This window comes from Galleria mellonella, unplaced genomic scaffold, assembly GCF_026898425.1.
Source record: "Galleria mellonella isolate WM207_F2 unplaced genomic scaffold, CSIRO_AGI_GalMel_v1 utg99, whole genome shotgun sequence".
Classification (NCBI taxonomy): Eukaryota; Metazoa; Arthropoda; class Insecta; order Lepidoptera; family Pyralidae; genus Galleria; species Galleria mellonella.
The window spans coordinates 3,854,723-3,870,144 of record NW_026442184.1 but is presented as its reverse complement, the minus strand read 5'-3'; the positions used below and the strand labels follow the sequence as shown (position 1 = coordinate 3,870,144).

At 32.7% G+C, this 15,422-nt stretch overlaps 1 long non-coding RNA gene across 1 annotated transcript in view; it reads right to left on the bottom strand.

The window, feature by feature from the left end:
• The window catches only part of LOC116413447 (uncharacterized), a 52,783-nt gene extending 40,536 nt beyond the window's left edge, over nt 1-12,247 (bottom strand). The window contains exon 1 of the long non-coding RNA XR_004224113.2: nt 7,580-12,247. This is a non-coding gene — a long non-coding RNA (uncharacterized LOC116413447). The remainder of the gene's footprint in view (nt 1-7,579) is intronic.
• Nucleotides 12,248-15,422: the final 3,175 nt, after the last annotated feature.

The window sequence follows — 15,422 nt, the reverse complement described above, 5'->3', positions numbered from 1 at the left end:
TCTATATAATATATATTTTTATTTAATGAATAATGATAATCGTTTTACTTAATACTGTGTATAAATTTATTTCTATATTTAAAAGCTATTATTTATAAATTACAAGCTATTTGCTGCTGCTTCATCCATATGTATCACTCTGTATGTTCTAAGTTCAAAGTTAGGATATAAGGTAAATATTCAAACAATTTTACAAATTATCACATTTTTAATATCACTAGGATTAATAGGATTATTATTTATAAATATATATGTCAAATGGATTTTGTTTCTCGTGTTGTATTTACATTTTTTTTTCTATTATCTATATATGTATTCTATTTAAAAAGCTTAAATGTACAGAAATAAAATATTATAGGTACTTGCCAAGGATAATTAACTCGACTAACTAAGACAAAAAGTTTTTGTTGCGTCCTTAATAAAACATACGGCTACTTCATTACGCTATTTTGGATATGACCATTTGTTTTTATGCATACACCCACAAAATGCAATTGTTTTCGACTATAAAAATGCTTAATTAAACGTCTAACTCTTAGAATTTATGACTCAATTATTTTAGGGGAGATTTTTGTGCTGTGTTAATGTTGAAATTCGATAAAAAAGTCACGTATATACCTATCTACCATAATAATTATTATGTCATTATTTTATGTGCAACTTTTTTATTATACTTTTATTACATTTTTGTATAAGTGCCAACGTTGTATCTAGCTATCAGGTTTATGTTTTTATTTCTGAGAAATAAAAAGAAACATATTATTAGGTACTTACTTTTCAATTCCATTTTTAAAATAGAGTATATTTTAACACATAGATATTTAAGACGTTTGTAATTAAACCACTTTTTTTATGGATGATAATGGAATGGTAACCCTGCCTGCGCTAATGGTATGCGCTGGCGGGACACTAGTGAGGGATGATAGATGAGAATGAAAAAGCTGGTCAGTTAGCCCATCGTGATTAAATACACCTGGAAGTCAACATTATGGTTTCCAGAGGGAACACGTGGAGATCAACCTGACAGGGTATACCCTGTCAGGTTGCTATTGTTAGCAATGAGACTGATAGTAATTAATCTAATGCTTGAATATCTGGGGCACCCCTTCTGTTCCAATGGGTGACGTAAGAGACAACTAAGGGAATTTAATGGTCGAGGGATAGGCAGCAACGTCCCTCTTAAAATATCTAACTACAGTTGCTAATCCGCCAGCCAAACGCGGCAATTACTGGCTGAACCCCTCAATAGGGAGAGGTCTATGTTCAGCAGTGGGCAGTTAATATGATATGATGATGATGATTAAATATCTGAACGGAATTGGATAAAAACTGATAAAGCATACCTAGAATCACACGCTTGATTTATACATGACTTTGATTATAACTTATGTGGACAAAGCCATGGTTTATAGCTCGTTAAGATGTCACTTTTTACTCATTCAGCGCAGTTAAGGCCGGATGCCTTTTTAACTGGTTTATTTAATCTCATTTATGTGTCTTCATTATGCCATGTCATCAAAATATATTGAACATGAAGGTGTAAATTACACTTCAATTAACGTACATACGAATGGGTCAGCAATAACTCGTGACTGATAACTGTTATTCATAACACCAATTACACTGCAGCAAAAGTAAAATAGACAAATGCATCTATATTAAGTACTTTTTTTTTTCTCTCTCTATTCAATACCAGCACAAGACTCGAATCGAACAAGTTTCGATGTTTTGTAATACTTCCTAGTGCCCGAGGGCTCGAGATAAGAGGAGCCCATAAATAATAATTAGCGGGAATCGAACTCGGGTACTTGGAGTCTAACGATCCTACCTGTCGCCCGAGGCGGGCTGAAATTAATAACATCCAACGACCGACTGATTTATATCTTCATACTTTCAAGTCTCTCGTAATCGGTTAAAATAGGCACGATTCGAGTAACCACGCCAATTACAGGCTGGCCCTTGATTGATTGTCTAATCAATGGTGATTTGGTCTAGTCTAGGCAATATCTTATCTCTATCGGATTTATTATGACGTGAAATAAAAAATGTAGTTTACGAGAATTCACGTACAATTAACAGTTTTATTTACTGCCCCCGCCTGAATTCCTATCTAAAATTACTCCGTGAGCTTTAACAGCAGGCGATACCGCCTAGGTCAAATACTTTTCGAGAACAAAAAACAATCGCCCCAGGTGCAAAGATAAGGTCCAAACATTAAAGGCACGATAAGCCTAAGGCCGAATAAACATAAAAGGCTGCTCAGGGCCAAATGAAATTAATAATTCCGCGTTTACGGTCTTATAATAGATGCTATTTTTCGTGCAACACACACAAATTATTCGAGATAAAAACATATTTGTGTGGGCGTCGATTGCATATCTCGAAGCGGTACTGGCCAGTACAAAATTGCGAGAAAAAATATCGACAGTTTTGAATTTCGAAGGTGCGTTCCATAGATGTCATATCGATGTCACTTTAATTACGGCGGGAGAAAGTAAGATTCCGCTGCTTCTTTGGTTGAATGCTTTCTACGCTTATATATTTAAAGTAATTATAAAATTTTAAAGAATATTTATCTACGTATCTGTACATGGATGCTATGGACAGTAATAAATGGATGTGATTGTTACCTTATGTTCAAGTGGATAAATGCAAATTAGGATAATACAAGGACAACGTTAGCTAAAACGTGAGAGACAGTTTAAAAAAACTTATTTGTTTATTCATAAACAGGTAAATTCGAATATTTTAGTCCGTTTTTCCGGCTCCAACAATCATTTTTAGCCAATTTCGAAAAGGAGAAACGCTAATAGTATTGTGTGTTACGCTAATATCGTCGTAAAAAATGTGTCCTAATTTTTATTAATTTTTCCAAAAGGATTTACTACCTTACTACTTCCATACATTCAAGCTCCATTGTAGAGAGGATTTAAGTTAGTTTCTAACAACTTCATGGAAATTTTAATTTTCTGTATTTTTTTTCCGTTTACAATAGTTACACTAATTCTAATGCGCCAATACCGGACCGATTCTGATAATTATTTTTAAAATCAATATGGAACAAAATAAATTTGAATCTGTACAGATCTGTAATAATTTTATTAGCGAAAATAACCACATATTTTTTGTGTGCACAAATAAAATATCTGAATTGAGAACCTCCTCTTTTTGAAATCGGTTAAATGTGATGTTCAGGCTTGTTTTGAAATATATGTAGACAGTCTAAATGGCAATTATCTGTTGCGGTCGGTATTAGTGGTATTGTTGATGGGCAATAATCATAGGTTCGTAACTGGTGCCTGCCAGTTGTTGTCTATGGTAGGTATGTATAAGTACTTGCCTACCTACGAACCAAATGGTTGCTATAGTAAATTAATCTTAACCAGTTTCATTCTAACTAATATTTTAAACTAGCTTTTTGTCCGCTACTTCACACCTGTGGATTTCAGAAATAAAAAAAAAACAGATTCTAAATGGCTATAACACTAGCTTTTAAGTTACATCTTCAGGAATACAACTGTAAATATCAAATCCAATTTAGTGCAGTAGTTATTGCGTGATGTCGGAACAAACATACAGATAGACAGCCTGTTTGTTCCGGTATCGCGCGACTAAAATTTATAGTTTCAACTACGATTGCTCTTATTTAATCTCCCTCACATTATTTTTTCGTAAATCCGTGTACAGACATCGCTTAGTTACCATTTTATAATTATAAAATATATTTGTAAGATAGTAAGATTTGATAATTCAGATAATTGTTAGTCAATGGTAAACAGTCTACAGTCGGTTCATTCGAATATTTTTTAAAAATAGAATCGATTAATCTAATCGATACAGTACTTTTGTCTTCATTGAAATAGGTAGGTACCTACTTTTTGTGTCCAAATCAAAAATTTTTATTGTATAAAAAATCCCTTATTACATTTTTTCTTTTAATTTTTATATTTTTTATTTATTTATTTATACTTTATTGTACACACTAATAATACATTAAGAAATATGACAGTGGAAAACAAATGTACAAAGGCGAGCTTAACTCTACAAGAGTGCTCTCTTCCAGTAAAGTTTAAAATCTATTTATGTATATTATTGGTAATAATAAATATTATCTTTAGGTATATATAATAAAAACGAAACGAATCTGAAAATGTAATTCTTGGACATAATATCATCATCATCATCACATCAGCAGTTAACAGTCCACTGCTGAACATAGGCCTCCCCCATAAGGCTTGCCAAGCCTGACAACTATAGGCAAAACCCTCCTTATGAACATAATTGGTAAAGATATTTGTATGTTTGTTATTCAGTTGCGCTTAAACAGCTGAATGGATTTGAATGAAATTTGGTACATAGATAGGTTATAAACTTATATCTTAACAGGTTATTGATTCAAGCGAAACGTCTAGTTTAGTATTTGTTTAGTTAAATATTAACCGATGAAACTTATTTTCCAACTAAATGTACCAAGTGACATAGTAACAGAGATAAGGTACGACAACAAAATAAATGACTCGCTGTATCTAGTACATGATGAATTTAAAATTAGCATTTATATCAACCGCATAGGGTACATATGAAAAATCACCTTTCAGCGAAAACAACGCGATAAAATTAAAGGTGAACCGATTGTAGGGGGGCAATTACGTAAGTCGAAAATTTTCGCACTCGTTCAGTATGTTTAGGGTTCCTTACCTTTAAAGGAAAAAACGGAACCCTTATAGAATCACTTCGTTGTACGTCCGTCCGTCTGTTAAGACTTTTTCTTGGGAACGCGTGGAGGTATCAAGTTGAAATTAATATCATATACTCAGATCTGCAATCTCTTAAAGCAGCGAAAAAATCAAGTTCCTAAATCGACGCAATCAAAAGATACGGCCGTTTATGTTCCATTTATGTCACATATTTTGACATTTGCGAATGTGAGGGAATTAAAACCTATAGGGTACTTCCCGTTGACCTAGATTAATTAAATCTGGCAAGAAGCAACGTCATGTAGCACAAGTAAAAAAAAAATCCGTATACCGTAAATCTGTAGTTCACAAAAAATAAATTCAAACTTGATGATTTTGTACGGAACCCTGGTTGCGCGAGTCCGACTCACACTTGATCGGCTTATTTTATTCTTTAATTATGTACGAGAATCTAAAATACTATTAAAAATTAAAAAGATGATTAGAAACCTTAGTAATGTAGCGGTTTAGCTGACTCACATTCTGGTGGTAGCGTGTTCGATTTCCGCTCAATACAATTGATTGTATTAATAAATATACCCGGTTTGTATCAGTCTTAGTGTTTGACCAGAGAGAGACTTTGTACAAAAGTCGATTGCTTGGATACCTCTGTGCCATTCGTGTTTCAACCGTCAAGTTGTGTTTGCATGGCTGTGTTTCGGTTTGAAGAGTGGGATATGGCGTGAATTTACTGGGTACAGAGGAATAACACCTGAATCCTCAGGAATGGCAACGTATGGGGGGTATCATGGGCGAAACAGTATACTCTGTTATGTCCATGGTACTGCTCATGTCTATAGGCGACGGTTACCACTTTCGATCAGGTGGGCCGTCAACATGTTTGCCATTCTAAGTTGTATAAAAATTAAAAAAATAAAAATCTTAGTGTTTTCCATGTATGATATGTATGTATATCAAAAAAGTTGTCAGTTACCTATAGTACAATGTCTACTTAGTTTGGGTGCAATAGATGGCGCTGTGTAACATGTTCAATGATATTCATTTATACATATTTATTTGTTTGACATTTTAACATGAAACTCTACATTACAATTCTTACTAATATTGTAAATGTGAAAGTGAGTTTGTTTGTTACCTTATAGCGTCTGGACGGCTTAACCAATCACTATGAAATTTAGTATACATATATTTTATAAAATGGAGAAGGTTACTAGGATATAGGCTCCTTTTTATCCCTTATAATAAATATGTCACGGTCACGCGGACAAAGTCGTGAGTAAAAACTAGTCTATATTTATAAAACTGTTTATCCTGATTTACTATCAACGCATAGCCAAAACTACTAAGTCTAAAAAGCTAACATTTGGAACATAGGTTTATTTTATAAGGTAATCAAGAATCCGCTAAGAAAGGATTTTTAAAATTTTCAATTCAAAGGGGAAATACAAAACGCGCATGTAAAGCCGCAGATAGTAGCTAGTATAATATACAAATTGAAATCTAAACAATATCTTTGTAATTCTGAATATTTTCCCCAAAGAACCATAGTAGGCAAAACAAAAAAAAATTTAAGCCTCCAAAAAATATGTTATATCTCCCTGTAAAGAGATTAATGCTCTGCTCATTATGTAATATTCTTTCTCTATATTTCGGTTTTTGTTTCTATTAAAATAAAAGGTATAGGGAAATGTTTTATAGAAAAATTAGTTTCCACAAAACAAAAAAAAATACTAATCATTATAATATAAGGTAGGTACATAAATTAATTTTAATATTTTCTATTATCTATTAAATTCATTAAACGGATAGGTACATTTTGTAAATTTTATAAATTTGTGACTTAAAAAAATGTCGAAGATTTAATTGTTGAACCTAGAACCGAAACAAAAAAAAATGGTTTTTGTAGTTATTTGTACCCATTTTTTTTTTTATATTTGAAACTATTTTCTTTTAGTTTGTACTAGGTAGTATATACGACTAAATTGTTTACTAAAATGCAACTGAACCTAAAGTTAGTATCTACCTACGTATATATGTACTGTGGTGGTCACTTTTCAATAAAGATACAAGTCTTAAATTATTTATATATCATATTAAATAAATAAAAAAAAATGGTAGGTATAAAAAATATTTTTGTCTATGAATAGTGTGTTTGTGCCAGTTACTCGCCAATTTTGTATAAAAAAAAAAAAACTGTACAAACACATCATATTATAACCTCTATGCGCGACTTATATTTTTTCAGTATTTGTGCACGATAAGGGCTCAGTAATGTTAAACTGTAGCAACAAGATAAAATATGTGATACTTTTATCACATTTGCGCTGTTACTAAGCAAAATATTATACCTATCTTGTTATTTATAATGTACAGCAATTTCCATAATTTTTTTTTAATTATTCATAAGTTCCACTAAAGAGGTCTCGACTAAGATAAAAATATAAATAGGCATGCAATGCAAATATTCTAAAATCTTTCTTAAAAATTTTAAACATGGTTATATTTTGATGCCAAATTAATAATTCAATAAAATGTCATTTATATCTCTTAGCCTCTAACAGTTTAAGTATTTAATTATAAAAAGCAGTTCGATTAAAACCTTTTTGTAGGCTGGTTAAAAAACTTTATCCTTTTTTTGTTAACGCTGCAACAAAAAATAACCTGCGTGCGGCGACGATTAAAGAGATCTTTTTTTTACTATTATTTTATTTAGTGAAGTGACTTTTATTTGGCAGTTTTAATCTATTGTTATATTTTTAGGTAAAAAAAAAAGAGTATCGTACGTTTATAAGCAAAATATCTTTCCGACGGCATGTTACAATATTCGATTATGTGTTAACACGAAATTATTTACTGTGTTTATAAAAAATATTATCACTTACCTTTTTATGGATGCGATGACTTCACTGTAGAATTAGAATGCTTTGGAATAAATTTTTTTTTGTCTAATTTCAGTGATTTCCAGGGCACTTTATATTTGCGCCCTTTTCTTGCTCCATTTTTTCCTGTCACTATTAACACTTCTAGCCACTTATATTTTCAATATTCCATTTTCACAAGTCTTATTTTCTTTATTTATTATCGTTGTTATTTGAGTGAAATTATATTTATTTAAATTTGTTTTAATAAATTTATCAATATTATTTTTTATTTCTAATGACTCTGTAAATATGTAAGAACCTAGTTAGCATATGAAAATTTAGAGCATCTTTAAAATTATTTGTCACTTTCCAGATGCACCAATATCTATTTTTATTGTTTATGTTTTTTATTTTTGTACATATATACGATTACTCATATATCTATAGTATTAGCAGTTTATCTAGAAAGATTCTTATGAGAACTTCCGAAGTCTCTTTGATCGCGCAATTAAGTCGTATGAGTTTTGAGAAGTAAGAAAAAAAAACAATTGACGATACGTGTTTGCACGTCAATCGTCGTCACGAGAAGGACGCAACGCGACGCGAGCATCACCCGCGATCCGAACCAACGGATTGTGTAAACGCGCGCCACTCGCTCGGTTGGCGTCGGCGGGCGGGGGCGGAGGCGCGGGGGAGGGTCGCTGGTTCTCTCGCACGCACACATCAACCCCACCGTACACCAGCTCCCATCCATTACCAACGTTCCTATTTTGAATACGCGACACGGCAATCTAGCTTCTATGCACTAGGTATACGACCTCGACGGATGTGATGAGCGGACCGCGACCGACTGGCATCAGATCGTGCGTGTAGAGCGAGAGAATCGAATATGAACGTGCATTAGAAAGAGACGGGATATCATCGCTAGTTGAGCCGCGTAACGCATGTGTTTCCTCTGAAATACTCGTGCTCGCCGATGCAATGCAATAGTGCTGCAGTGTTAGACTTTGTAACTAAACGCAAGCCAAAAGTTGATTCTTAAATATGATCAAAAACATTCTGCTTTTTTCTATTTCGTGGTAAACATATAATCAAATAACAGCATCAGCTGTACAGTCGAGTGGTTGATGTCAATCGATCTTATTAATTAATAGGCACATATTTACGGATCATTGAATATTGTTGGGTTAATTTGACCGTCATTTTAGCTCATGTTTCTACCTGAGGAGTTAACGTTCTGTAAACGTGTAATTTACTTCTGACGAATTACATTATAGTAATTTCATGTTATAGTATTAAAAATTTAACAAACAAAGACTGTTTTATGCATTTTTTAAACTTATATTCTTTAATTCTTTGCAATGTATCCGGAATCAACACTAAAATACGTACCCTGATTATTATAACAAGATATATCGTATGGCGAATATTTAAACAAAGTTGAACAAACCGTAACATATATTACAGAGTTAGAAACAATATTAAATGTACCTCCTTGTAAAAACGAAGATAATATGTTGCGCGCATAAATATGCTAAAATATACAATGACTCAACGTCAAATAAATTTTACGAAAACATCTTACCTAGCGATTATTAGCGAAGGTATTGAATTAACGACGTAACTCATTGAGAAACGTGGTAACTAATGAATTTGGAACACGCAAATGTAGTCTTAGACGTCTTTGGAATGATTTTCAAGCTAGTTTCTAAATAGTAGTGTTTAAATACCTTTTTCGTATAAACTCTGTGAATATTACGACGATCACATAATGGGCGATTCGAGAGAAAACCGTTTACACAGATGGTAATGGACGTATCCACACCCACTTGGTGGCCCGCGTATCGCCATTCGAAATTCGAAATTCGAGAAAATTTATTAGACATTGAGTATTTTACCACCCGACACCAAACAGCGATAAGTTTACATGACAGGTTTTTATTTTTTAGGTTTCTTAAATGTCACATTTCGTGTAATTATGTTCAAAATCCGGAATAAATTTAAATTGCTGCATTACGTTATTATGTAGCCACACAGGTGTTGGCATCAACTAATTTGTTGACCAGTTGGTCATTGATTTATTCGATGAGGTCAAGCCCCTTGAGTTTCTTGTCATAAACTTAATTAATAGTGAATGTATTGGAATTTTTTGAAAGTTGACCGACCATGTTCATCAAAATATTTGGTTTGGTATGAATAACCAAACTGAATTTTAATGGTTTGATTCGTACTTATGTTCATTAATTTAATTTTACTCGAAGGCAATGATCACTTTATTTCAGCGGATTTCTAAAGTAATTTGAAAGACATAGTATTTTGTTTTTATGTTTTTTTATTACTTTATTGTTTATATTTATAATTAATAATAAATAACATATATGATAGATCTCAACCTCACCTCAATTACATCCACACTCCTCACAAAGCGAATCTCAAAAATAACCTGAAATCAATATGCAACGTTTCGCAATAAAAAATTACTATTAATTAAAGAATAATAGTTGAATTAAGCTAATCTTTGCACTCTAAATTTAAATTAGAAAGAATATATCGTATAGATAAAGAATAATAAAATTGTAACTTAAACGTAATGGAACAAAATGTAATTAAATGCGTTTTCAACGCTTTACTTCAAAAATTTACATAAGCTCAATTTGAATCTTTAAAATACGACAGATTTTAATATTTTATACTTTTAAAGTAGGTACGTATTTAGTGCCTATTATCAATTAAATTTGTTTAAAGCTGATGCTTGTAGACAGTTAATACTTTATTAATGGAAATTATATACTTTTGCTAACTTAGGTATATGATTGAGATTATACAAAAAGTCGCCATAAATGAGTATTTTTCACCAAGCAAGTTTCTATGACTATAGTCTGATTAGAGAAATGAGATATGGCTTAAAATTGCTGTATATTTTGAGATGCAATTTTTATGTACCAAGGGTCAATACCTTTTAACTGATGCAATTGACAGCTTTGCTGTTGCATGGATCGTAGGCTACGTTAACTGTTAATCAGGAAACAGGCGGTAAAGTTATTTGTCTTCATCTTCCTTGTAAAAAAATATAGCCTGTCTTGTATTGGTGGTACTATTATTATTATTGTGTATCTAAACAAACCGAAAAATGTTGGTGTATCTAGAAAGTATTATAGGGTATATAAAAAACCTGATATTTATCATTTACGATGTCTTACTTCAGTGGAACGAATCATTGTAAACGTTTTTACTGGAATACTTATTGTTTAGTATATTAAAAAAAAAAAAGAAACTGAAGTCTATATTTTCCCTAGATAATAGAATATTAATTTTTTCGGCAATTATTTTTAATATTACAACAAATATTTGAAATTTCCATTGAAAAGTAGCTGTAATCTTTAGCTACGATTTTAAGGCGATAAAAATATATAAGTATTTATCACCTGACATCTATCAGCTTTTCGTTATCAATATGCCACAACACTGGAAATTATATATACACTGTCGATAAAAATATCTTCTAAAATGACAATTTGACAGAAATAAAAATTGTTTTTAGATTTCCATATGTTATTATGTAAAACGTATCATATATCATGCTCACAGGTAAGTTCGTCTACATGATCAAAGTATGGAGAAACAGATAAATTCTGAGGTGATATTGCCTAAATCTACCTCTAAAATAAAAATCTTAAATTAATTCTAGTTTAGTGAAATTATTATGCTGTGGTCCAACAAGAAATCGCTTCGCCTATTAGAATAATATAGTAATAGGTATCTACGCCAATTACTTACAAATTCTCTTTACATTAAATCACTACTTATCTATGTGAACATTATGTATATTAATTACACTAATAAATAAAATTGGCACACATGGTTGTCTGGTCAAAATAAGGAAAAATTTCAACCGTCCTCAATGCTTCTCTTTTTATAATCCATGTAGGTAGCTTTGATTATTTAAAACGAAAGTTTAAGAATTATATTTTATATTATGGGGTAAGTATTATCTAGTAAAAAAAAAAAGGAATAGATATAAAGTATAACTAGTAAAAAGAGTTGAACTGTTGGTTAACTGGGATTAAGTGATTAATAATAATAGAATTATTGATGAGGTCTTCCTAAAACGTAGGTACCTACATAATTCCTTGACTCTTGATTTTATATTTTTTATGTATTAGTATTGCTTATGATTTTCACGATTATTTTTATTATGTACACAAAGTAGTTTTTTAAATTCATTAGATAGTTCACTTATTTTAAATCGCGCACACAAGAAACTTGTAGGGCTACATTGTTTGGATAATTTTAGCGGGAAAATAGCACAATCATCATAGGCAACAGCCGATATCGAACAAACACACGTCACATTAATATCCAAATGTATCTAAATCAAAATTGACAATTTGGTGCAGAATGACCTATAGTTACCTTTTCTTTTACACGCTTTTTTTTAACAATTTTATTAAATCAGACACACTGTGACATAATACTATAGATTATACATTATAGACAAGAGATTCTCTACACGAATTTGACAAGTTCGAAATTTGAATTTTTGAACCCGCCATCACCACCCTTAATCATTTCGCGTTGCGAGTACACGAACCGTATTGTTTAATAATCGCAATAATTAGTGGTTATTGTTTTTGTTGGTCGCGCAAGTGGCGGCCGCTCGCGGCGCACCGTGGCACTGCAGCTCGTCACATAATGCCCACTCACTACCTCTCTTTCCCCCTTTACTTCCGCACCGGCTTTTTGCCGAGGGCGCAGGCGTCCCGTCATTTTTTAAACCGCGCCCATGTTTCTGTAATTTCCAGCACGTCGCGCACCTTTAGTGAAAAACAGCTTTTTTCTAGCGCATTTTTTTTTTCGTCGTGTCCCTCTCTAACATCTGCGCTTGCTAATTCACTGTCACCCTCCATCTAACGGTTGCTAGTAAGCGCCGTTCTAACATAGTGTTAAAGGAATATTGCCCTCTCTCTCTAGAGACGCCGCGACGCCGGTGACGCCAATTATTGTATTGCGCTTCATCGCTGAAACGCAATTTAAATAAAATTTAATTTCATTTTCGACCTTAATACCATGGAATAAAATTCAAAGCGTGACGGGTCTAATGTAGTTGTGACATTACGGTCTAATGGCGCAGTGTGTATAGTTCCGGCCATTTTTGCGATAAAAAAATCGCTTGCATGCACGTAACCACGCCTCGGTTTACACACATTTGCTGTCTATTTTACTCCTTTTTTATTTTTCATTTACGGTCTCACTCTTTCACACACACACACGTACACAATTCTATGATAAAGGCTTCGGGATTTGCAAAAGTATTGCCACCTAGCGGGCAATAGCGGAACTTTTGAGTGGAGTGAAAGAATCGGCACTTTCCTCTAAGGGTGGCAGCACTGAGTAGAAGTGAAAGGGGTGTTTTCAGGACGTATTAGTTCTTAGTTTTGCCGCTACACAGTGGCGCCACGTTCGAAAGCAAAGTTAAAATATATAAAATTTGGTACCAGTTTTTTTTTTAACTGACAAAATCATTTACGACTATCTCCCAGACTCAATTATAAAGACCAGCTAAGGCGATCACGGAATACTGTTTAACATTTATTTACAATTTAATCAAAACAGATTTAGCAGTGTATTAGCATTTTATTTGGAGGTTTTATCGCATTTGCCAGCAGGAGGCATGGTAGAGACATGTCGGATTAATGGTTCAAGGAGAATAAAGCAACAAATTTAATTTTGTGACTGACAATAGTGTAGTAATATATTAGAAACCATTATTTGATATTTAAAATTGATTACAAAATTTTATTTACGAAATTTAGAATGGCAAACATACTGACGGCCTGCCATATGGAAAGTGATAAGCGACAAAAATGTTGATCCCACCTTACCAATTTGAGAAGAATTTTGTTTTTTTTCCCTCTAATTATATAGTTATAACCATTTTTTTTTAATAAAATACTCACAATTTATACTAAATATATCGGTTCTTAGTAGTTTGCTGAGAGATTAGTCGATTTAATAACTCTAAATTCCTTTAAAAATGTAAGTTTCCGGTTCCTTATAAAAATAATTTCTCTCTAGGGTCACTCATGCTCCTCGACCATGTCGTATAGGTTTTCATTTGTTTTAATTTCAATAGCTTAATTATTAAAAATATTTTTTTTTATACAACTTAGAATGGCAAACAAGCTGACGGCTCACCTGATGGAAAGTTGTAACCGTCGCCTATAGACATGAGCAGTACCATGGACATAACAGAGTATACTGTTTTGCCTATGATACCCTCCATGCGTTGCTATTCCTGAGGACTCAGATGTTATTCCTCTGTACCCTGTAAATTCACGCCATATCTCACCCTTCAAACCGAAACACAGCCATGCAAACACAACTGCTTCACGGTAGAAACACGAATGGGACAGAGGTACCCAAGCAATCGACTTTTGAACAAAGTCTCCCTTCTTCTTCTTCTGATATCTAAATTTTTAATCTCTCCAACCTGACTTTTCGATTGTCTTTTTATTTCTCCCGATACGTAATCCCGCAATCGACTTTTTATTACAAAAACATTCGCTTGTATTCGCCATGTGTCATAGCTGTTACAGTTTAACGTTTCTATAATATTTGTCATGACTTACTTTTTATTTCCAGTAATTCGTTACTTTTGTTGTTTCTCAGAAATCCGGTAATTTATATTCTGGGCCCATAACCCTTTATATATAAAGTTTACGCTAAATATTGGAGGGAAATGAATAATAGGAATCGAGTGATGTTTTTAGTAGCAAGACAATTTTATTAAGATGTTAATTCAATATCAAATAAAAACAGGTATAATAAAAAAAAAAAAAAAACTATCAACGAAGAAATATTTACAACATAGCAGTAATCCATAAAGCCACATATATAAAAATTCCATGTCATGTTGTTCGTTCATGCTAATCTCTGAAATCGCTCTACTGATTTTAATGACATTTTGAAAATGTGTAATGTATATTCCAATTTGAGATATAGGATAACATAACTACCATCTTTTTTCTTTTCCTTTCCACCCAAAGTCTTGAAGTTGTCTTGAAGAGATTGCTTTAGCGATAAGACCATCTTTTGTACTTCATAAGTGTAATGTATATTTATCTTTATATTGGTCTTTAAGTAGTGCAATAAAGTGTAAATAAATAAATAGTTTTATTCCGATAAGAAAAAAGCGGGTCAAGTGCGAGTCGGATTCGCGCAACGTCGGTTCCGTACAAAATTGTCAAGTTCAATTTTTTTGTGAAATCATTACAAATTTACGGTTTTCGGATTTTTTCCTTTATTTTTCGTACATGACATTGCTTCTTGACAAATTTCATGATTTTAGGTCAAAGGAAAGTACCCTATAAGGTTTTGATTTACTTTGCGAATATCAAAATTTGCGATATAAATGGACATGAACGGCCGTATTTTTTGATTGCGTCGATTTAGAAACTTGTTTCTTTTAACTGCTTTAAGAGATTACAGACCTGAGTAGATGATATCAATTTCAACTTGATACCTCCGCGCGTTCCTAAGAAAAAGGGTCTTGACAGACGGATGGACGAACGGACGGACAACGAAGTAATTGTGGAAGGGTTCCGTTTTTTCTTTTAGAGGTACGGAACCCTAAAAACGGACTTGGTAGAAGCTAAAATATTTTTTTTATAAATTAACAAAATAGTCGCAACTACCGTTCGACGTTGCAATTGTTAGAGTAAAAGATTGATATCTTGTGTAAGGGCGGGCACACACGAGCCGCATTCCTGCGCGCGAGTCATCATAACTCAATTGGGCGAGCTGGGATCTTGATTGCGTTGGCCTTGGAGGCGGTACTGTTAGCAATATTGTTTGAATAATATTG